General features: G+C 46.0%; 2 long non-coding RNA genes and 1 other non-coding gene across 3 annotated transcripts in view; 2 read left to right on the top strand and 1 right to left on the bottom strand.

The window, feature by feature from the left end:
* LOC134473165 (uncharacterized) overlaps positions 1 to 18,311 on the top strand; it is a 40,959-nt gene extending 22,648 nt beyond the window's left edge. Inside the window, exon 3 of the long non-coding RNA XR_010043252.1 lies at positions 16,519 to 18,311. This is a non-coding gene — a long non-coding RNA (uncharacterized LOC134473165). The remainder of the gene's footprint in view (positions 1 to 16,518) is intronic.
* Positions 9,036 to 9,168, top strand: LOC134473373 (small nucleolar RNA SNORA2/SNORA34 family). Its single transcript, XR_010043624.1, has one exon. It is a non-coding gene; the product is annotated as a small nucleolar RNA SNORA2/SNORA34 family (small nucleolar RNA).
* A 1,285-nt stretch (positions 18,312 to 19,596) lies between the features above and the next one.
* On the bottom strand, positions 19,597 to 23,976 carry LOC134470332 (uncharacterized). Its single transcript, XR_010043251.1, has 2 exons — positions 23,790 to 23,976; positions 19,597 to 21,700 (listed from the first exon to the last, which is right to left on the bottom strand). It is a non-coding gene; the product is annotated as an uncharacterized LOC134470332 (long non-coding RNA).
* Positions 23,977 to 24,765: the final 789 nt, after the last annotated feature.

Below are 24,765 nucleotides of genomic sequence, written 5' to 3'. Positions count from 1 at the left end.
GATCACCTACCATGGGCCAGCACCCCGGCAAACGGCAGCAACCTGCTGGGAAACAGTTCCTGTCCCTGACTATGACACCGCGCTGGGATGCATGCCCATCATGCGAGCCATTGTCCATGTGGGCTAATGTCTCACATGCGTTTGCCCTCTTTCTCAGACTATCCAAAGACAAAGCTCAATAATCCTGCCTCCTTTGGATCAGCCCAGATGAGACTTTTTTTTTTTTTTTTTTGTCTTTTTCCTTTTTATCGGTACCAGGGATCCAACTCACGACTGCCTGCTTACAAGGCAGGTGCTTATGCTGCTGAGCTAAATCCCCAATCCCCAGATGAGACTTTTGAGCCCTGGCTGGGCAGGGCCAATGTCCCTCCTTCCCCCGAAGCAGCTCCGTAAAGGTGAACCATCCAACCTTCTGCACCCCTTAAAAATAACGGTTCAAGTTCTGAGGCAAGAGGAATGAGGTAGGAAGAAGGGACTGAAAACTAGGCAGAACAGAGACAAGAAAAATGAAAAATTTTAAATTGTACTTAAAAAACAACTGGGCTTCAGACATGAGCTTTTTCCCTCCCTGGACACTGGCTCAAAAAATTCCTGCAGGTCTTAAAAATACAACCTGTAAGTTGGATGCCAGACCTTTTCTTTTTACCTGTAAATTACACTTCTCCCCCACCCCCTAAAGAAGTAGCAATATTGGTGGGCGCCATATCTCAACTTGACATACACAGGCGGTTTGCATTCTGACATAACTTGCCTGACTGGTAACCTGACTGTGACATAGGAAATGACATAGGACCTCCAAATGATACAGGGGAAATAGCATACCTCTCACCCTGCTAGATGTCTGATACACTGAGTTCGTGCTCTCTGAAACTGAAGAACTCATTTTAGGAAGGACAGAAGTTAGGAATAGGTGATATTTATTGAGAGGGAGAGATACAGCTCCTGAGATGCAGGAGGGGACACGGGAAGCTTTCTAGAGCACAACCATGTGGATTACACCTGCGACCAACCATTACGATGAGAAGCATGGCCTCCTGGGTAATACTCATGCGAGGGTGAAGCAAGCCCACAGGAAGGGTGATTGGAAGAAGCAGAGGACTTTTCATGAAGGGAAGAGTCCCAGGGCCTGGCTCACCCAGCGAGGTGACTGATGTGACCCCAGGCTTCATTAGAGCAGGTGCTACCTTTGTCTTTATACCTGGCCATCAACAGAGGTGTCTCTGGCCACCATGGTGATGTGTCTTCTCCTTCCTCAGGACTCACCTGAAGGCCCGGCCTGTCTGACTGCCTGTTACATCTCTGCCTGGCTTTGCTGTCCGTAACAGTCGGAACACACACTGATGGCCAGCCCCCAACTCACAGCGCACCTCACAGCTGTGAGCACCTGCGCGCCATTCACTAACAAATCTAAAACTCTGCTTGATGAGCCCTTCCCTTGCCTCCTGCTGATGCATCCTAAAAATTATTTTTCCACGACAAGAGTCAGCAAAACGGCAAACTTATTCTACAAGAGAGGGAGATGGCTTCCTTCTTTCAACCCTGGGGGTCTCTCAAACCCAGCCCAATGACAAAGAAGGCTCTGAATTTGACAAAAATGTCCCTGTACCATCTCTTCTACACGTCATGGACTTTGAACTTAGATAGGGGTCTGAATTTCTGCTTAAAGACCTGCCCACAGGATCCCTGTTCTTTCCTGTTTATTTTCCTGGCAGCACGAGGAGGTCGGTGCCCACATGAGCGCTCAGTAGTGCACAGGGAGACCAGCGCAGTGCTGGGCTCAGGACGGGAGCCCACAAACAGCCACCTCCAGGTGGGAGTGTGGGGGGCAGGCAAATCTGTGGAGCTGGTCCTTGAGTGCTCCCACTGCTGGCTTCTCAGCATGTAATTTTGGAGGGGGGACAAGTTCCTTCTGTGCTATTGGTCATGTAACTAATCTGTTCCACCAACATTTCCAGGAATAATTTCACAGAGCAGCGGTGATTCCTTTCCCCACGTCCCAGGCGCAGCACTGTGCTCCTAGAACCTGGACATCAGTGCGGCCTTGTCTAAAGCTCATGCGCTCCTTGTCCCCCTTCTTTCTGGAAGGTGCTCTGTCCTGGAATTTGTGCCGCCGCAGCCCCAGGGGCCCCCAGAGCTGTGCTCACCGCTTCTGTGAGGCCTGACAAGTCACGTGTGGCTTGGGGACTCACAGCCCATCCACTTGTGAGGACAGGAGGATTCTCCCAGGGCATCTGCCCACGCAGGCTCAACTGTCCTCCCTGCCCTCTGCTCTGCCATCAGCTTTCCAAGTAGAAAATCCCTGAGTGCTCTGAACTGCACAGCCACCCATGTGCCAACCCTGCCCTCTGCCCAGGGCTTCCTGGGCTGCCTTGTCCAGGCATTTGGTGCCCCCACAGGCACAGCCTCAGCACTGCAGATCACTTTGCCCCTGCCTCTGCTCTAGGTTGTGGGGCGAGCCTTCCTCCAGCCCAGCCTTGACCAATCCAGTCCTGTATGAGGCAGGGTGGATTGAGGAGTTCTCAGGGTGCACTGATGCACTTGGTTTTCCAAAGGTGGGTTTGTGTTACCCTCACTGCCCCCTGCAATCCCTGCTGAGGGGTCTTTACCATGACCCATGAATGACTGAAGTTCGCTGTGGATTGTCACAGAAGCTTACCAGGATTTCTGACTGATGTGCTGCTGGCTCTCAAGAGGTGCTCAGCAAGGCTGGGCTGGAGCACACAGTCAGGATCAGGAACTTGTGTTCCTCATCCTCTTTCATGTCCGAGTCCAGCTCATGAAATGCCAGATGGAGCGCATTCCAGAGTTTAGGTGCTGGACTCTCAGTTCTCAGTTCCAGATTCTGACTGTGGAATTTACTGGGTGTGAATGTGGGTGGGCCAGTCCCTTAGTCTCTCTTTCCCTTTGTGTCTCCTCACAAAGTGGGATACTAACAGTACTTCCTATATCACAGAGCCTTCAAGAAGATAATGCATGTAAAATACTTCATACAGACCCTGTGAAAAGGAAGGCTTCTTTATAAACGTCCATGCTTTTCCATATCCCACACTTACCTAAGGTCACAAAATGCCCTCCCTGCTAGGCTATGTTTGTTCTAGATCAAGTTTCCCAAGTTTGAAGACTCAAGGTGCTGGTCTGATCACATTTATGAAACAATCATTCAGTGTCACATGAACCCTGCAGGGTGTAAGGAATAATGAACCAAAACATCCTGGCATGAAAGAGTCACCCCTCAAGGAAAAGACTATTTATGATACTCTAAGGTTAGTGCAGGAGAGAGGAAACCAAACTTTTGTTGTCTCAGTCCAAGGAGAAACCTGACCTGCTGGGCATGGGAGGTGGATCAGGAAGCTGGTTTCAACCATGAACCTTGATCCTTGCTGACTAGAGTAGAAACAGGGAAAGAAGTAGGAGCAGAGAGAGGGCCGGTGTGAAGCCACTGTGTGGTCCTTGGGGTTATCCCTGGGAGGCTGCAGGGTCCTTGCCTCCTACGGCCTCATCTAGAAACTTAACCATTTGCCCCAGTTGACAGGTGCGAACAAGACTAGCAAAACCTCCATGCAGCAAAAAGCCATCTGGTAGCAGCAAACAGCACGTTGAGGGAGGGACAGGAATGTCCTCTGGGACCCAGCAGGGAGTGGATCAGAGGGTTCTGACAGGAGGAGATATGGGAGCTGTCAGCAGGTCTGCGGCAGAGGTAGAGCTCCGGACTCACTGAGACTCCCCACACCAGTGCATGGTTGACCAAAGAGTTGCTCATACTCATAATAGGTATGGTATAACAGAGTCCTTGTGGGGGGCCGAGCAAAGATGGCAGATAACAACTGGCTACTAAGGCTCCTTGAGATAGTCAACTTAGAATTTAAAATAATACAGAGTGGGGAGCCCCAAACAAAGGGAGATGAATTCTCTCATTCCAAGAAGAAATTAAGGTGAGAAGAGCCAACCAAACATACAGTCCTGGTGCTATTACTGGAACAGCTAAAGGTTCAGTGTGTTCCTGCCACAGTGGGCAACTTGCTGACCATCTGAGGTCCCGCCGCTTTGACTCACTGGAGGTGCAATTACATTGAGTTAGGGGGTCGGTGAGCCAAATGGAGAGCTGAGTTGGTGGGGAGCCTGCATTGACCTGTGGTGAGTGACGGGAGTAGAGCCATTTCACAGAAAGGGGTGCTCCAGCAGGCGACATTCTGGGACCAGGCAGGACTGGCAAGTACAAGAGGCAGCAGTGACTTCAGTCACTTGTTCCCTTTCCGAATGGAATTGATGGAGTGAGGTAGGCCTGGGTCACGTGACCTGGCTGACACCCAATATGTTATCTGAAATCAAGTCCCTACAGCAGTGGCACACACTAACCACACTAACCCAGTGAAGCCTCAGAAGTTTGACTGACCTGGAGGGAAGGCGGCGCAAAGTAATACAGTGCAGGCCGCAGCAGCTTGACCGACCCAGAGGGGAGGGGCCAGCATACACTGTCCCTGTCTGCAATTCACTGGCACACGGCAGTGGGAAGGGTCATCTAGCCAGCATGTTTCAGAAGAATTGCAACCAACAAAAGAAACTGGGGCCTCCTGGAAAAAGCAAAAAAGATGGGAAGAGGAAGCAACAACAAACAGTCCCCAGGTCCCAACCCTGAGAACACTGACCCAGGACAGGTACATACAAAGGAGAATGAGAACAGCAAACATGCAATATCAGACACGGCACCAGTGGACATAAAGAGATTATATTCGGGCCCCCATAGATGAGTTCAAAAGTGAAATATTTAGCCAAGTAAAGCAAGATATAAGAAGATTAATAAAAGAGATACTAAGTACCCCTCAAGCAGACACAGATGGAAGAAGGGAGGAACTCAAACAAAGGATAGAACCACTTAATGAAGAATATAAAAAAAAATATAGAATACATGAAGCAGATTCAAAGAGATTACCAGAAAATTAAAATCTCTATGGAAAGATGGCAAATCAGCTTGAAAGAAACTAAGGATAGATTATCTAAACTGGAGGACAATTTTGCAATGTGGGATTATGAAAGGGAAAACTTTTTAAAAATAACAAGGAAACAAGCAGTAACAATACAAAGGCTAGAAAACAAGAGGAACTATAACTTGAGAATAAAGAATGTGAATGAAGAAGCAGGGGTACAACAAAGGAACTACAAAGGTTATTCACAGAAATAATTAAGGAAAATTTCCCAAACATAGGAAAAGGAAATGATATGCAGATGTATGAAGCATCCATACAGAACTCCAGCCACCTACAAGCAAAACAGTTACACCCAGGCATATAATAATCAAGATCCCAGAAATTCAATATAAGAACAGAATATTAAAAGCTGTTAGAGACAAGAAACAGATAACCTGTAGAGGAAGGCCCACCAGAATAACAGCAGACTTCTCGGCACAAACCATCAAGTCAAGAAGAGCCTAGAGTGAAATATTCCAAGCCTTGAAAGAAAATAATCTCCATCCAAGATTGATATACCCTGATAAACTGTCTCTAGAAATTAATGGAGAAACAAGATGCTTCCAAGACAAAGAGGAACTTGGGAAATTCGCAACCACCAATCCAACTCTACAGAGAATACTGCAAGGCATTCTAGAGAGAGAGAAAAGTACTAGGATTCCAGGAACAGTGGCAGAGAAGCCTCAACGAATGGAGCAGAAAACAGAATGAAGAAGACAAGCAGGCAATTGATGGCAAAAAAAAAAGAGCATAACAGAAATGAGGCCGAGAAGATTTTATTCAAAACTGATATGATTGATAGTATCAAGTCTGAGAGTATAGGCAACTACACTGAAGATGACAAGACTCTTCAATACACATTCTGGCTTGATAACTGCTGGTTTTTGAAGTTCTATACTATATACAAAGTTGTGTTTTTATTGATACTGTTATGTACTGATATATTCAATTATACTATGTCTGGTGATATAGCCAATTCTATTGGAGATAACAAGAGACAACATAGGAACCATGATAGAACTCTTTGTACAACGGTCTTATATGTTTTTTTTGTTTCATGTGTTTTTAGGAATATGTTTTGTTTTGTCTTGCTTTGTTTTGTTTCTCCCTCTAATATAGAAAGGATAGAAATACATGTTAAGACTCATGCATGTGTAGATCCTATAAACAGTTTATGAGAACTGATCTTATGACACATGATGAAATGAACAGATACTTTAAAGAAAAAAAGACACTAAAGTACCCAGTGCTGATCCTGGAGTGTCATAACGTGAAACCCAGCAGCAATATTATTCTTTGTTCAGAGTGATATTAACCTGCTTGGGTTTATTCAATCTCAACATAATTGAAGATATGGATAACTGCATGTATGTTTAAGTGAATAGGATTGATAACCATATTTCTAAGTTCAGTTGAACAGAACTGGTTGCAATCTCACTGTTTGAATCCCCACTCTATATAACCGCTTTAGTATCTTGAATAACTATTTGTAAGAAGACAGTCTATAATCATCAACTAGTGATTTCTTAGTTTATTTTTTTCTTTGAACGTATGTATTATTTCTACCTGTTTTCTGTTTTGTTTAGTCTTTCTTTAAATAAAAATTAAAAAAAAAAACCAGTCCTTGTTATGCTTCCTGACAGTATGGTAGAAATGCAATGGGAGCATTTCTCCAAGGATTTCCCCCCCCTGGCTGAGGCAAAAAGAGAATCATACCAGATATAAAGAGACTTATATGGTTGTTGTAAGTCCATGACAGTCCTCAATTTCCACCATGCATTTGGCTGGTCAGCCTCAGAGCGACCAGTGCAGGGATGTTCATCTGCCACGCATAGACCAGTCAGCTTCTGGTGTGACTAGAGCAGGGCTGTTGTCACTGGCAGTGGTTGATCTTGCCAGAGTGAGCTGGTTCACGTGGTCTGGATCCTGATGGCTACTTCACTTGATTTAGGCTTCTAGCTTTCAGCTGGCTGTGGTAGATCCAAGGCATGGCTTCCACACCTTTAAACACAATGGGAGTAGACAAGATTAGTGTGGGCCTATTCCACGTGGGCCCTTCAACTTTTGACCCAAACAGAGTCTCCTCATTTGAAAGGATGAATTGAGTCTGCTAACCTTGTGGGATCCAGGCACTCAACCCCTACAGCCAAGAGAAAAGGAGCTCTGGATACTGCTACAGCTGGCGGCAGACCTGAGTATCATCCATGTGGTACTGGCTTTAGACACATTCAGAATGCAAGAGTTAGGAAGGCTCCAGCCAGATTTCAGAAGTTCTGGGAGACCAGGCATTGTGCCCCCGAAAGGGCACTATGTGAGGTGTGAGTGTGAAGCCAAAGGTGCAGTAAAAGACCCCAAAAGTTTAGAGAAGCCAGGAGCGTGCATCATCTGAGGAAAAACTGCAAGGAGGGAGCAGAGCTAGCTCAAGAGAGAAGCCTCGGGAGCCGCCACCACCAGCAGCGCTGTAGAGGCAGAGCCGCCAAAGCCCCTGGGAGTTCACATCTTGCCACAGATTACCTCAGCAGCTACACATGTGACTACAGGACTTAGTGCTTCCTGTACCGGCTTGTGGATTGCTTTTGTCCCATTCCTTTGTAGCCTCACGTTTGTAACTTTTGGAATGGAAATGTCTATCTTATGCCGTTGAAGATTGGAAGTGTTTATTTTCATTTGTACAGGATCTCACAGCTAAGACTGCCTGACATCTTGGAGGAGATGTGGGACTTGGACTTTTTGGCAGTGCTGAAACTGCTGTAACTTGGGCAACTCTTGGAGATGCCTTTTGCATAAAGAGATATGAATGAGTCTTTGAGGGTCCAGCAGTGAAATGTTATAGTGCTAATGTAATATAATACATTATATTGATAGACTTAATACTGCATCTGAAGGATTGCTAAACCTTTGTTATAATGTTGAAGTTGTAAAATGATAAGAATAAGCATGTCTTTATATCTGAAAACTGGTTTAAAGAAATGTGTCTGGTTGTCAAGTTGACAAAATGTGGATTGCTATGGTTGATACATTGTGTCAATTTGAGAAGTTTAGAAGTTTAACTAAGAGACTCAGCAGGGGCCAAGGCCCTCATTTTGTAAACATCCTGAACCTTTTCAAGAGGGCATGGAGGTGGTGAGAGTGCTACGCCTCCCTGGGGCAGGTAGCTTGCACACACTATAAGGTAGAAAAAAGAGGTTTGTTCTAACCTCAGGGTTTGCTCTTGTTGCTTTTGCTGCTTCTGTTGCCTTGAACTGTTGCCTTCTACCCTCCCTTGGAGCCGGTGATTTCTGAAACCTCCACCAACTGTGAGCTGAATACAAATTTTCCTTCCTTAATTTTGGGCATCGGGTATTTTGTCTCAGCAATGAGAGAAAAGTAACCAAGACAAGCTATCGCAGAACAGGCTCAATGGTAGAGCAGATAGAAGCAGACTCATTTATCTGCATTAACAGTACTACATGGGAAGAGTCACTTACAGTATTAGGAGACTGATGTACACATCAGTTTACAAACTGTTCTAGAACACATAGTATAGCCTTCCTCTCAGAGTGCTGTGCTGAATCTCCTTTTGTAGAGAAGGAATTTTGAAAGGAGAGACTTCAGATGGCGGCCTTTCCTCTGGAGGAACCACCTGTAAAATAAACAGGAGCATAGGTCAAGGACTGTGGAGGACTGACTGTTGGGAGAATAATGGAAGTTTGGAGGAAAAACTGTAACAGTGGGTCATTTGGGTAATGATTATCTATCTTCCCCAGGCACTAGGCAAAGCCTCCTGCCAAAATAAGACTGCTTGTATCAGCATCTGTTGTGTGTTCACGGACAGCACAATGACTACCGGATCATGACCAAGAAGTTGACATGTTCTATTTCTTCTTATAATAACTATTATTGTTTTCTGCTCCACATATAACTGGAATGTCATAACCAAGAACAATCATTTGATGTGACAGTCTCATTAAACTCATTGCCCTACCATACCCCTGGAGGAATGAGAAGTTTGCAATACAAACAAACACAAAGGCTAAATAATGTTAATTTTATAACATTGTCTTGAATATAGATGTTTTAAACTCAATTTTACTGGCCCTGAATCAAGGCTGGCAGCTTTCTGATGCTGCTGGTTTCAAGCAGGAGCCTAAAGGGATGTTTTTGTATGCTCTGTTGGCCATTTCAGAACTTGGGCAGTGACATGGTCAATTCATTAGAAACAGCTGGAAGCAACCCCTCCCTCCCCTGCAGTGAGCAGCTGTGAGCGTGGCAGGCTGCGGTGGCCCAGGACGGGAGCCTCTGGTGTTTACTGGGACCGGTGCCGTGCTGGGACCTAGAGCACCAGGAAACCAAGCAACCCCTCTTCCCCTGGTTAACGGCTGTGTTTTGTATGAATTCTCTGTATGCGAAGACATGGACGACTATTTGGAGGAAGGCAAAAGATGATATGACGGACAGTGGAGATCTCATGTTGTCTAGCTTTGAAATTTATATCTCTTACATTGCTTTCTTATGTCCTCTTTTGTACTGTTTTGTTGTGTTTAATTTTATCCCCTTTAAAATAAAAATAAAATTTTTTTTTAAAAACTCAATTTTAATTCCTACTTTGTATCTTTTGTGAATTGTTGGGGAGAAGTTAGATCCATATCACCTTGAATACCGTATAAATTTTGTATCTGATAGGTTGCTGTTCCTAACTTAGGCCTGAGACAATGTATCCTCTAACAATTTTAGGAAATCATTTAAGGTTTGTAACTTACCCACTCTGATGTGAATTTTTTTGGAGCTGGACTGCTAGATTACAGACTATGGTGCCTAAATAGGTACACTGGGCATTGTCTGACTCTTGTCTGATGCTATTTGAAAGGACAAAACATATAATTTCTTTTGGTCTCTTTAAGCCGCATCAGCATATTAGATTTAGAAGGTATGGCAAGCAGAATATCTTCTGTATAGTAAATAATGTAAGCTTCAGGAATTTATTCCTACACCTCTCCAAGGTCTGCACCATAAACAACTGACACAAGGTGAGGCTATTTGCCATCCCTTGGGGGATCCCAGTCCATTCAAAATGCCTCAGAGTTTCTTTAAAATTAATATTAGGCATTGAAAATATAAAGAAAGGTTGTTCTTCAAGGGAAAATGCAGTGTTAAGAAAGTAATCTTTGAGATCAGTAACAATTATGGGCCAGTGTCAAGGGACAGCAGTAGCAGTAGGTAGACCAGGCTGTAAAGCTCCTGTGGGCAGCAGGTTTGCATTCACTGCTCATATCCTGTAGCAAGCGCCATTTAACTGATCATTGTGGAGTAACAACAAATGGCCATTTCCATGGGCTAACTGAAGATTTAAGGTGGCCTTATTTTATTTATTTTTACTACAAGATAAAAAAGTTTAACTTCTAAGTTAGGAGCCACTGGGGGACCCACTTAGGTTCCATTATTTTTCATTGAATAGGCAACTATTCAAAAACCCTTGCTTTCCTAATATTCCATCTTTTCAGCCAGGGGCACACATTCTTGAGGGGCAGTCGTAGCTGTTTCATACAGTTTCAGCCCCACAAATTTACTGGGATGATGAGTGATGTCACAATGCCTGTCTGTGCATCAGGGCCCTCATAGGAGAGTGGCCTCTTCTGGGACTGAAAGCCATGCAAGGCAAAGAAGGTCGCTGGACTATTTGAAAAGCAGAGTGGGCGCTCATGCCTGAGCTCTTAAGTCACCAAATGCACCCAGGAACCTCTCATAAGTAACTGCTCTGGCTGCAGCACTGGCGTCATCCCAATTCTTTTTTTTTTTTTTTTTTGTCTTTTTTCTTTTTATTGGTACCGGTACTGGGGATCAAACTCACGACTGCCTGCTTGCAAGGCAGGCGCTTATGCCTCTGAGCTAAATCCCCAGCCCCTATCATCCCAATTCTTTGGAGCTTGTTTGGCTATGATGTCCTCAACTAAACATCAAAATGCAGAAACTGGGTAGGTGACAGAAAGTATGTGCCGAATGTACCACATCAGCTGGAGCCAGCAATACTGCTGAATTATATTCTCGAGATAATGTCCAGTGTGAGGACTCTGCGCTCCATTGTGTTCCTTCAATACCGTAATATCAGATAAAGCACTGTATGTGTTGCGCTCATGGCCAGGGTGTTCCACAGCCAAGAGTATCAGGATCTGGCTCAGGGCAGGGAGGAAGCACAAAGAAGAATCCTGTGGGAGCCCCTTTTTTTTCACTTGCACAAGTAAGAACCTCCAGGAAAGGCAGCTGCCCTTGCCAAGAAAGAGGAAGATGGGAAGGAGGGGGATCAAGAAACTCAGGGTTGGGTGGAGGAGCTGGGTGGGGAAGCAAACGCAGCATCTTCCAAGTGGGGAGCAGGGATGAAGCAGAGGAGGCTGCCGCTACCCAGCATTTTTCACTTCCTGGAGTGCATATTGGAAAAAAACTTTGTCTCCTTTCAGCTTTCCACCTGGAGGTATTTATTGTTACAGTCTGTCTCTTTTGTCTCAGCCCTTTTTGCCCCTCTGATATTTGTGAACAGTTAATTTGTCAGGGCAAGGGGGCTGGGAATTTAGCTCAGCGGCCTAAGCGCCTGCCTTGCAAGTGCATGGTTGTGAGTTCAATCCCTCGTACCGGTAAAAAAAAAAAAAAAAAGACTGAGGGAATGAGACCCCATGTGGGGAGCCTCATAGGGGAGATGCACTCTCTTTAGCGTTGAGTCCTGTGAAAGCTTTCTCCTACAGAATCCCATTCTGCCTGGTTTACAGTCCCTGCATGCAGAAACCATGGATTAAGTTTAACCACCTAATGATACAGTTTATCTACACGCCTAGTTGGAACAGTGATTGTTGTCTTTTTTCACCAAAGAGTGGCGCAACTGTATGTACTGTTGCTGAAAGATCACCCCACTATTTTAATCCCAGCTGACTGTATCTGCATCAGACACTCACCTCTTTTTTGTTGTGCTTCACTCTGAATGTCTTTGGCCTTGTCACTCAGGGTCCCTGTGCCACTGAACACCAGCTTACAGTCTGAGTGGGCATGTCTGTGAGATTCATGCCTCACACTGGACACCAGTTACCAAACCCCTGTGGAGGGTCCAGTATGGTACATGGATGCAAAATAAGGACAAAGAGAAAAAGTTCTGCAGATTGAGAGCTCTGGGATGGCCAGTGCTCTCTGTGAAACAAAGGGCCACGAGTCCAAGAGCTCACAGCTTTTATTGGGAGGTGGGTAAGGATCAAGGCAAATTTTGCAGGCATTTGCAGTAATGAGAAACAGCAACTTTGTACCAGGCATAAAGACCTCCAATTAGCAAGACAAAGATAGCTTGTCTGCAAGCCTGGTATCTTTACTGCCAGGAAGGTATAATTCTTTTTGAGACCCAAGACCTCAGCTAGAATGTTTTCTCATGTCTTAGCCTCGGAGTCCCACAGGCCCTTGCTCAAGCTCCTCTTCCAGCCATCAGCAATTGAGGCAACTTGCCTGCATGTTACCTTTGCTATTAATGAGACCACATTCCTTTAGCCAATTAAGGTAACGTCTGTTTTAATGTAGCCAGCTCTTCACATGTCAGTACACAGAGTTGAAGGACAAGTCAGGGAAGGATGAGGCAAGGGGCTTCATTTCTCAGCAGAGTACAGTTTGGTGGTCTGCCACAGTACTAAAATTGTGAGTTGTCCCAAAGTCAACTTGCCAGATTCTTGCATCAGTGGGGCAGTAGCAGGAAGTGCCTGGAAGCATGGAGGCTACCCTAGGATTACAGAGTCCAGCTGCTTTGATAAGTATACCACTGGACAGTGCCAAGAACCCATGACCCCATGACCCCATGACAATACTACTTTGGCCATTTCCTTTCATTCATGGACACACAGGAAGAAAGGCTTGGTTATGTCTGGCAACCCTAAGGCAGAGGCCTGAGTCAAGGACTCTGATCTGCTTAAACGCCCTCTTTTGATCAGCTTGCTAAAGGAAGGGCTCCTTCTCTACCTCTTTGGAGCTTCATAAACAGGTTTGGCTAATAATGAAAAACATGGGATCCAGATGTGACAAAATCCCACTGTTCTCATGAGGCCCTTTTACCAGGCATTGGGTGGTTGGGGTTGGGAGAGCATAGACAGCTTGTTTCCATTCTATGCTCAGCTGAGGTTCCCCCCCCCCCTCTCATGTCACTATAAAGTCTGGATATCTGACCTCTGGTTGGGAAAATTGTGTCTTTCCTTGGATACCTTATATTCTGCTCCCCAGAGTGAGTGCAGGAGGTCTTTAGCTCTCTGGTATCAGTCTTGTCGGGTTGGTGCTGCCAAAAGTTATCTGTGTATTGTGCAGTTGTCCCTGGTGTGATGAAGGCTTTGAAATCAGTAGCTAGTGCTTCTCCAAAGATTGTAGGGGGAGTTTTGCACCCTGGCAAGCCTAGACCAGGTTAGTTGCTCATTTATGCCTAACATAAGATCCTCCCATTGAAATGCATAGATGGTCTAACTGATCTAACATGCAGACAGATAAAAAGAAACCCTTTAAGTTTAAGAAGGTAAATCAGGTGGTACTTTCTGGAATGAGTCCCATCAGCCTGTATAGATTTGGAGCTTGGGGTGAATAGCCTCAGAAACCTGATTTACAACATGCATCCTGTACTAGCCTATATTCATTGGCCCTAGGCTTATGTACTGGAAAAATCAGGGTATTCCAGGAAAACTAGCACCTAGTTAAGATTACTTGATCTGAAAGCCATTTCAAGCGTCCTTTAATGCCTTGGATAGCTTCCCAGGGAAGGGACTATTGGCCAATTCTAACTGGATCTGCCTCTGGCTTTCATTCCACTGGCATTGGTGCTTGCATTATAGCCAATCCTGGGGAGTTACGTTCAGCCCGTACCTCAGGAATCTAATGCCCCAGCCTGAGTAGCTCACTTATTTGTAACTTTTGTGACTTGTCTGAACACAGCCTCTGTTCTGCTTGTGGGACAGTCAGGGTTCATACCATAGCTTTTGGTCAGGCCAGGTTTAGAGTTACATCTCTTGTGACCGAAAGATAATTTGGGCTTGTAGCTTTTGGAGCAAGTCTCTCCTGATAAGGGACCTGGACAGTTTTAGAGATACAGGAACTCATGTTGCACTTCTTATGTGCCTATGAAACATCCATGAAGCCACAAAAATTGGCCTCTTTTCTGGGACTGTGGTGACTCCCACAATAGTCACGTTTTTCTTAAACAGTGGGTTGTGTCTCTACCAAGTGCTCAGCTCTGCTATCCACCATAAAACCCATCAGTTAGCCCTCTGTTTTCATTGTGACCATGGACTCTTCGGGCCTAGGGAAATGGAGCCCCGTCGGACCTAATCTTTACAACTGTCAGTTCCCAAGGTCAGATTAGATTCGTTTCCTGTTTTCCCTGTGAGGGGCCCCTACTGATGAGGTTTCTGGGCTTACAGTCCACTTTGCTTTTTGTCTTTTTGTGGGCATTCATTTTTTTCTATATCCTATTTTTGTGTACCACTCACATTGATTCCAGGCTATCTTCTGTCAGTTCCCAGGTCCCTGTCCAGTTAGATCTTTTTCCTCTTTTCTCCCTTGATCCTATGCCTTGTCTTTTTCCCCTTGAGTGCTGCCACTAGTGGATCTGTCTTTCTTTTAAGCTTTTGGTCAGCCTCCCACTTAGCTTTTGGATCCCAGTTAACATAAACTTTAGTAGCCACTTCTAGGAGGGAGTGTCATTCATTCCAGCAAAGCCTCTGGCTTCTGTAATTTCCACTTGATGTACCCTTGGGCTGGTCCTGCATTGACCTTGCATTGATTTCCAGGTTAATGAAGTGTAGAGATGAAATGCCTCACCAAGTCACTCATAGAATTGAATAGGGTTTTGTCTGGTTTTTGGAACATCTCTGAAATGTTTACCATATATATGGCTTTTTTGTTTCCTGTCTTTAAGCCTTCCAGGATGACTTTCTAATATTTTGTTAGGCTACAACATTGGGGTCCCAATTTGGTTCATTCTCAGGGAGGTGACTTTGAGTGTACACTTGGACATTTATCACTCCTGTGGGGGCATGGTTCTCTAACCAACAGAGAGCTGTCCTCCATCTCCAGGTACCACTTGGTGTATCCTTCTCATCACTCCCGCCATCCCCTGAGCTGGCCACCATACGTTAAAAAACTGCCAATGAATTTCATAGAGTTCTCTGGGGGGTTAATTTTACTCCATATTGCCCAGTATAACCTTTCTTTTTTTCTTTTCAGTGTAATCTTTCTTAAAGTTATTTAGCATACATTCCAGTGGGGTGAGTTTTGATACTTTCCCCCCATCTCTACCCACATGTGGAGCAGTTCACTCTCGAAGTTTCTATAAACCTCCTATAACAATCTTGGCTGCAGCTGCTTGGATTTTAAAATGTCTGTTTTCTCTTTTTGTCCTCATATTGTTACTTTGCAAATTTGACTGACTGCCCACAGACCTCTAAGTAACCTTGAATCAAGCATTCTTATCTTAAACCAACAGAGAGCAGAGAAAAAAGCAAGTTGACCCTGTAATTGCAATTCAAGAATTTGCAATGCACAAGAAATGCTTTAAACACCCTATCTAATCAACTCAAATTAGAAACCAAAAGTATACTGCAATTAGTTAATACTTGTAATTTTATATTTCTGTAAACCTTTCTTAGACCCAACAGGACTTTGGCCATTCAGCCTGTCATGGTTTATGTCTGTGTCCCCCAGGCCTCATGAGTTTGCATTGTTCATATGTGATGGTTCATTGTATAGTGCTTGGATTGATGGTGTCAGTGCTCCACCCACATAGGGGTGGAGCCAGAATGTGATGTAATGGCAGGAAGAAGGTGTGTCTTTCTCTTTGCTGGTTCGAGCTTGCAGTGGGTGGCCGCCATGAACTGTGGCCCAGCCATGCCTGCCTGTCTTGGAGCCAACTGAGTGTGGACTGAAACCTCCAAAAACTGAAAGAAATAAACCTTTCCTTTCCCAACTTTGGGCTTCAGGTATTTTGTCTCAGCGACGAATAAAAAGTAACTAAGACACAGCCCCAGGCTGGAGCTCGTCCAGTTTCAGAATGCCTGCAGGCAGCACCAGGCTGGTAACACCAAGAAAATGCTGGCCTGTGGCTCTCCGCTGAGAGGAGATCCCAGGCACTGTCTTGCTCTGTGTTGACTTTGAATTGTAATGGTTGATACACTGTGTCGACTTGAGAAGTCTAGAAGTTTAACTAAGTAACTTAGTAGCTGTACATCCAGGGGTACCAAAGATGTGCCCTTACATGGGGGATGTTGTTCATTGTGTCAACTGCAGTAGTTTAACTAAGTGATTCAGCAGAGTGCCAGCTTCCTTACTCTGTAAACATCCTCAGCTTGTGCAAGAAGAGGGCACAGAGATGTTGTGGGTGTAAAGGACCCTCCCCAGGGCAGATAGCTTGCATACAATAAAAGGGAAACGAGGAAGGACTGACTGCTGGTTTGTCAAGGGAACTCCAGTCTTCACCTTCAGCTTGGATGTCATCTCCTGGCTTCTAGTGCAGACTGTTCATTTTCCACCTGGAACTCTTTGGCCTTCTGGCATAGATTCTCCACTGTTTTCTCTGCAGACCCATCAGCATCCTGATATGGACTTGCACAGGACACTACAGTGGACTGGACCGTTCAGCCTCCAGCGTGCAGACACCTACCAATTTCCTCATCCAACTCTGGCTGACAATTGTAAACCTACTTGGTAATTTTGCATACATTTGTATATCCTCTGTTGTATTTGTTTCTCTAACAAATCCTGACTGATACACAACTCTGTCCCAATTTGTCGCTCCAATCTTGGCGGGTGCAGTTTGGCCTAAGCCTCTCAGTCTTGTGCTTTAGTTCTAGTCCAGCCACTGGACAAGCTGGCTACTCAGACATCTTTTAGTCTCAGTCCCCAGCTGAGCCCAGGTGACTGCAGATTCACACACTGCACTTTGCTCGTTCACACACAATTATATATTTTCCTCACACCCTTCAGATCCAGACTCTTCATTCTTTGTGCATGCGTGTGCGCGCGCACACACACACACACTCACACACACATTCACACACCTCCTCTTTGCAGTTGTTTATATCCAGGTTTCAGATTCCTAAGCCTTTCCTAGCTTGGGCCACTTGCCTCAATCCCAACACTCCCTAGTCTCCATGGGCCTCCCCCAAGTTGCAAGTTGTCCTCCCCACTGTATTTGTAGCCTAACTGTCTATAAAGGGGCTTGGGGATAGATCAGGAGGTAGGCTAATGGGGACAGAGGAGTCTAACAGCAATTAACAACCTTTTGTTATCTTATTTTAGCACCACATCTGTTATTTGTAGAGGGCAGCAATGTTTAACATATCAATTAGGTAAGATTTTATAATTCTTTACAGAGGAGAGCATTGATTAACATATCAATTAGGTCATCCAGAGGAAAGGAAACACGCATATAGAACAGTAGGCCACATTACAGGTATTTTGGTATAATACAAATATAACAAAGCTCTTTTTTCTAGTGTACAGTAGTCAGAGAGCATCTCTTGCCACAGGCCATCTGCATCTCCATCTCTGCATCTCACCTGGGGTTGTGGGTATCATCTGACTTAGTCCAGATTGGACCAACCATGAGCTTCTCTCATGGTGGACTCCTCTAATACCCCCATGCACCCCTATAATCCAATTCTCATTGCAGGCCGTGCCTGCTCTGGGATGCTGGTATAGTCCAATTTTTGGTCCAGGTTGGATTACTAGGTACTCCCTGGTAGGTGACCAGGCTCCCTTTCCGTCCTAACAGGATGGGTGTTCCCCCTTAGGATCCTTTACGTTACCAAGGGCCTGTAGCACATAGTGTTCCTGAGTCATCCTGTCCCTCTTTAGGTTTCATTTCCACTGGGAGGAGAGGCAAACTCCAGGGCTGTGGGAGAGCCAGTTCTCTCTCTAAAATGAGTTTTACTAGGGGCTGGGGATTTAGCTTAGCGGCGTATCACCTGCTTTGCAAGTATGTGGTCATGAGTTTAATCCCCAGTACCAATAAAAAAGAAAAAGACAAAAAAAAAAAAAAGTAAAAAAAATTAATTAAATAAAATAAAAACTGAGTTTTACTTAGTGTTTGTTGGGCGCAGGCGCTCAACATACCATACCCCACCCGGGACTAAGGATCACACCAGCTTCCGCAATGCGCTAAGTCCCTCTCTAAATTAGCCAACCCGTGCGCACCTCGTGCTCACTCCGTATTCGCCCCGTGCTGACTCTGTGGCAACCCCTGATTGGCCACAGCTGGATATAGTAGCCAGAGCCTGCGACCCATTCCCGCCCTGCTTCCTCGTGGCAGCCTGTGATTGGTCACGGCCAAATATATAAACCTGAGCCCGCGTAAATAAAGCAGCAGTTAACTGTCGCCCACAAGAGCGTCTCCTGTCTCATTGGGGGGCTGCACCGGTCAAGTGTTTCTAGAGGAGAGTCTTCCCCAGCTCACAAGTCCCCAGCCTGCAGGAAAAAGAGACGGCAAGCCTGTCCCCTCCAGTTCTTTGTGGCTCTCAAAAAATGTTGTGGAATTTCCAAGACACTGAATAGAGGCACACTGAACAAGACGAGGTCTCCTTTTATACAATTTGTGGTGTTAAGCAAGTAGAGATCCAGAAGCATGACAATGATAGTTTGTTATGCCAGCAGCTGGCTATGTATTAGCTTTGAAAAGAAAATAATCCCTATGTACCTCAGGAGGTTGGCATGCTGTGAAGTGTGTTTACAACCTGATTTATTAGTCTTATTGGTCATGGTACAAAGTATTGACCCTCTAGAGGAGGACATTCCCGTGAGAGAACTGCTTGAAGTGTCTCCCTTATCAGTGAGAAAAGCATGGGACCTTGGTGAGAAACCTAAAATCTAAATTCCAGAGGAAGGGGTTGCCCGAGGAGTTGCTTGCCTGAGCTGGGAAGACTTTACAGAGGAAGAGAAAGACTGAAGTTTCTTTCTGAGTTTTGCTTACCCAGGGCATGGGTGTGTGCAAGATACTGCGGGAGGGACTGAGGAAACGAGCATGGCAGAGCTGGTCATGCTGTCACTCTAATCTCCCATCAGTGCTGCTTACACAAAGCCTCCAGTCATACCGGGAGTTTCCCCAGCAGGAGGGTGGAAAAGGAAACCCAAGCATTTTGGGGTGAAGCTAGGTCTCAGAGCAGGGGTGCCCTCTCAGGAAGGTCTGTGCTTCCTGCTCAGCTGCCTGAGGTTTCACGGAGCTGCAGTGCTGCTGACAGATTTTACACCTTGCTGCCCTGTCACACTGCACTGACCCAAGTGACCCCTCTGAGGAGGCCAGGACGGCTGGCTTACAGCCCATGACACTGCTTGAGAGCGATCCCCTCCCTGGGGTGTCCCTCACAACTGCTCCCCTCCACGTGGAGCGGAAGTGTGTCTGCGGGGCTGGCTAATGAGAGTGGGTGCGTCAGGAGGAGGCAGCCAGTGTTGGACGGGTCGGGTTCCCTGCGCACTTTACTCAGGAGGAAGGCAGTTCAGGACCAGCAGCTTCCCATCTAGGTCATGGTACAGCGGTAAAAAGTGCACATTTATAGTCCCACATTATTTCAGTCTCAACCTTCCATCCAACAGTACTTTCAGTCTTTTTCAAACTGTGTTTTGTAAACAGTGAAATACAAAACCACAATAAGTACGACTACTCTGAAATCCATATTTTAGTTTATTAGCTGTTTTAGTAAAGTAAAACTCTGCTTACACAATGACAGACGTGGGAGGAGACGCCCCTTCCCAGGGAAGAGATCACAGCAAGCGAGGTAAGCTGAGCACACAGGGCCAGGCTGACTCCACTGAGATCCCAGCCGAAACACAAGTGGGTGAGGCGGCTGGCTCGTAAGCACTGCTGACCTGAGGCCTCCTCTCACAGAGTACACTGGGTCGGCTATTCCCAGGCTTCGCAGGGGATTCCTCTGCTGTGATGAGCTTTACTCCAGCACCTCCTGCCCTTTTGGAGCCCTCTTCATTCTGGAGTAGGGGCTTATGGTATCATCCATCACAAAGTCGTACAGCACCTTCACCCAGGAATTGTAGTGGGGCAGGTTGTCATAGTATTCCGCTGCTATCTTCCTCACCTGCACAGGAATCGACACAGCAGGGTGAGCACTGAGGGACAGTGAGGCCGGCAAAGGTGACAGGTGAGGGATCCACACAAACAGGGAGAAGCCAGCACCAAACCTCAGAGGACAATGCCTCTGCTCACAGCCCTCCTGAGTCTCCCCAAAGGAAGACCTGCAGACCCGCACACACACAACAAGCCTGCCCTTATGTAATCCACACCGCTTGGGGCAAAGCCAGCAGCAGTCAGCGCATCTTCCCAGCTCCAGCAGGACACCAGCCTTGCACAAGCACAGGTTCAGCAAGTGCTGACTCCTGAGTGCTAGACACTGAAGGGACATTAGCAGTCACAGAGCAGAGGAAGTTGGTGATCTGTGCATGTGTTATGGGGATACACCGAAAACTAATAAGCTCCTCCATGTCAGGAGTTCCAAATTCAGGGAAACGTTTAAGCACATGTCTGTTTGATTCAAACAGTGACATAAATCTCTGGATGTCTGTGTACCCTGCGATGTCATCAACAAATGGAAATACAGGCATTTATAAAAGCTGCTTTGGGAAACCAGGGACACAGCTCAGCAGCACAGCGCCTGCCTGGCAAGCACAAGGTCCTGAGTTTGATCCATGGTAAAACAAACAAACAAACAAATAACAAAGAAAAGCTGTTTATGGACTGCAAAGCTCAGTAAAAATACATAAAACCAGGGGCTGGGGCCTCAGCTCAGTGGCACAAGTGCTTGCATGGTGAGTACAAGGTTGTGATTTTGATACCCAGCACTCAAAAAAATAAAAAACCAAAACCATAAAATTTCACCAGAGATGTAGTTCACAGTAGAGCACGTGACTACCATGCGCAAGGCCTCGGGTTCAAGTCCGTGCGAAGCCGCTCACAGTGGAGTGCACCTGCAATCCCAGTGCTCAGGTGGCTGAGACCAAGAGCATGAGAAGAGCCTGAGTGAAACAGCAGGACACCATCTGAGACACAGAAACCAAAGCCCTGCAGTATAAACTGCACAATGACCATACTAGGTCAAAACCTTGCTACTGGTGCAAATATCCTGATGCTGACGACAGTGAGGCTGCAGAGCTCTGCATGTACTAAAAGCACCCAAGGGAGCACGTTACATGAGGAACCTGCAGATGAGTCACCTTTCACAGCGCTGTGCAAAGCACACTTCACTGCTGCATCCCTGTTCATCATGCAATAGCATAGCAGGAAACATGCGCTAAGTACAGCAGTTACTGAGAAAAGGGACCAAGATTCTCTTCAGCACGTATCACAGAGAGCAGGCGAGTCAAGCTGTGGGCCGTCGGGCTGTGAGCCCACTTGGTACTTTTTTTTTTTTTTTGTCTTTTTCGTTTCTATCAGTACCAGGGATTGAACTCACAACTGCACACTTGCAAGGCGGGTGCTTATGCTGCTGAGTTAAATGCCCAGCCCCAGTGAGCCCACTTGGCTGAGGAGCCGGCTGCGCGGGCACTTGTCACTGGTGCAGGGAAAACTCTCTGTGGAAAGGGTGACTGCTTTTCCTTTAAACCACTTCCCTCCTCACCAGATCCGCTCCCCAGGCTGATGCTGAGGCTCTGTGGGGCTGCACAGGGCACAGTGTGCCGTGCAGCAGGGCCAGCGCGACACTGCACTGCCGTTCCTGTCGTCCCGTGTGTGCTGTGCTGTTCGCTCCCAGTAAAACCCACTGAAAAGGTGACAGAGGAGTGCAATGAGCCTCACACCCTTTACCTATGATCACCAACCATTCGCCCCATCCAGGTTGCCTCTGTGCATGTGGTGTTACAAATCCACTACGTGACAGCTGCTCATGCTCTGCACCCCCAAATACCTCAGTATTTGTTGTCACAGGTCAGAGCCATCGACACAAGTGTATTAGGTGGCTGTGGACACCTCTGACGGATAGCTGGTCTCTGGGGAAGATTAGTTTGGAAGCTGATTCCATTCACTTTGCAGAACAGTTTTGTTAACAGTTTTGGTTCATGACAGGACGTGCAAATTTTGGGGAAAATTCTCATCTCAATGTGATGAAGGCCATGAACTGGTCTTTACGAGGGATTTCGTTCTCCATTTCTGAGTTACTTTACCAGATAATGTTGTGCATTCTCAAACACACTTGACTCCTAAGTGTAATCTTACAGAATCAGTCATGTGAACCCTTAATAAAAGTTTGATAATGCACATAGGATGTTTATTCTTTTTGGATGAGCAGTTTAGATTGATAATATAATAGATTGCTTTTTATATCACCAAATCAATCTATATGACCAAAGGAAAGTAAAACAGACATCAAATCCTTACTCACCACTGGAAGGTTCCTTCCAGGAATGCTGGGGAAGTTGTGATGTTCATTGTGATAACCAACATTGAAGGCCAGCAGATTCAGAGGTCCATAATGAAAGGATTTTGCCCCAGATAGGATAGTATGGCAGTGGGAGGCAGGACCAGGGGACGTTTATTTACCTTGAGGTCACTTTCCCTCCCCTATGCAACTTACCTGTGGTGTGAAAAGAGTCCCAGTCAGCTACTCAAGCATCAGCAATGCCACCTTTAAGAACACCCCAGTCGGAAACTATATGTATGCCCCCCACACCACGTTGCCAGCAGAGAAAGCCAGACCTCCAGTGGTCAGGGGATTCTCTCCACGTTCTTAGAATAAGGGCCATTTTCATATTATATTCTCTCTTTTACTGTGCCAAAAATCCTATCATTTGGTTCCCCGACCAGGAAGGCAGCATGAGTGACTCCCCAGTTTGAGTCCCCCTGCTAATTCATGGACCATATATTGGACTGATTCCTCATTTCTGAACATGTGGGAGCTGCTCAACTTGTCACCACCAGCCTGCAAACAACACTAGCTTAATTCATTCATTGCAGGTGAGCCAACCTCCATCTGAGGGTTTTCTCTGTGGCCATAGGCCGGACTCATGCCAGATTACCCATCCCATCCCTGGACTGAGGTAGCAGTTCTCACATTCCTTGGACAGTCTGAGGCAGAGCCATTACTGTGGTCTTGTGGGGCCCCACCAGTGCCATTTGATGATGGTCAATGGGCACAAGTTGGAGCCATTTCTTTAACCACGCTCCCAAAATAGGTGATAATCTCTTTTGGTCAGGCGTGGTCTGGGCAAAATTGTCATTTTTGGCTCACTTTTAATTCGGTTATGGGAAATGCTTTTTCCTCTCTCCCAAAAAACACACCTCTGGGGTGCCTGGTTCATAACCTTGGTACCCTTTGGCCTAAAGAAAACGATAAGAATTAAACAATTAATCTTTTACTGCCAGGAGGCTTGGCCAACCTATGAACTTAACGACAGCCCATGGCCTAAAGAGAGGATGTCTAACCCCTATATTCTAAAAAATTTATATGACTTTTGTTACACTGGTGACATGTTAGCAGAAATTCCATGTGTACAGGATTTCCTTACTCTGAGAACATGCTCTTCTCTCATTAAGTAATGTACACCTACTCAAATATTTTTAGCCAGCTCTACTGCACCACAAACTTTTCCCTCCTCCCCTCAAGACCCTTTAGATGACGTGCCCCCTGTCTTTAACTCCCCTCCATCCCTGAGTTCAAACCCTGCAGCCTTCTCAGCCAAAGGTCTCTATACCCTCTGTGCCACCATCTCTCCTCCTCCTCCCCCTAGGCCTCCAGTCCTCCCTTAGCATTTCTCCCCAGTCTCCAACTTCTCAATCCCCCCACTCGAGCTGTCTTTCCTATCTGAGGCTCTTTGTCTCCTTCCCCTGCATGGACGTTTTCTCTGCCAGCTCACCATACTTGGTCTCGGGCGTTCCAGCCTTCTGGCAGGCCACATGGTTGCTGCAGCTTGGGTGGGAGACAGCTGCCATCTTGCAGCCCTCTGCCACATGACAGGGTATTGCCATCTTGGGACTTGTCTCACTGTCAATGGCCACCCCCTTGTGGCTCCTCATGTGATTAGCAGTGAGCACCCTGCTGCAGGTCACATGATGACTCACCATGCTAGGCCAGTGCAGGTCACATGGCAACCCGCCAGCGGTCTGTGTTTCCTTGTCTCGTGGTGAGGAGTGGCCGCTCTGTAGCCAATCATCGGGTAACTGCCCACACACACCTGCTGGACAGCTGGCTGCTTGATGGCTGTCTACTCCACGGTCTTCACCGACTCAATCTCTGCTCCCACTTCAGGCTGGCCCCAAGGGACTTGTTAATATACATGTGCCTTTCTCCCTTTCTGACTTATCTCAGATTAGCCGTAAATTAGGTTGCTTCTCTGCTGACCCACAGAATTATATCAGAGAATTTAAATTTATAACTAATTATTATGATTTACTTTTTAAGGATATTTATGTGATTCTGAACTCCACCCTCAGCTCACAAGAGTGAGCTCAGCTGTGGCAAGCAGCTTGAGAAGAAGTGGATCACAGACATAAGGCAAATACCACTGAAAATGACCCTGGGCCTACTGCAGTGTCAGAACAAGATCCTAACTGGAATTACCAAAATGGAGAAGGTTCTCATAAAATACATAAGATATTGAATGTCTAATTGTGGGCCTTAATAAAATTGCTCATAAACTTACTAACTATAACAAACTTTTAGAACAGGTCCAGGAAGCTAATGAAAATCCAGCTGTGTTCCTAAATCAGCTCAGGGACATTTTAATTAAGTTTACTAATGTAAACTCAGATTCTCATGAAGGGATGATTGTCGCTAATTCTCATTTTATTTTTCAGTCTGCTCCTGATATTCATGCAAAGTTACAAAAGGCT

The sequence above is a fragment of the Cavia porcellus genome, unplaced genomic scaffold, assembly GCF_034190915.1.
Source record: "Cavia porcellus strain 051 isolate PalLab524CR breed Dunkin Hartley unplaced genomic scaffold, mCavPor4.1 scaffold_26, whole genome shotgun sequence".
In the NCBI taxonomy this organism is placed as follows: domain Eukaryota; kingdom Metazoa; phylum Chordata; class Mammalia; order Rodentia; family Caviidae; genus Cavia; species Cavia porcellus.
This window is presented reverse-complemented; position numbering and strand designations above follow the sequence as displayed.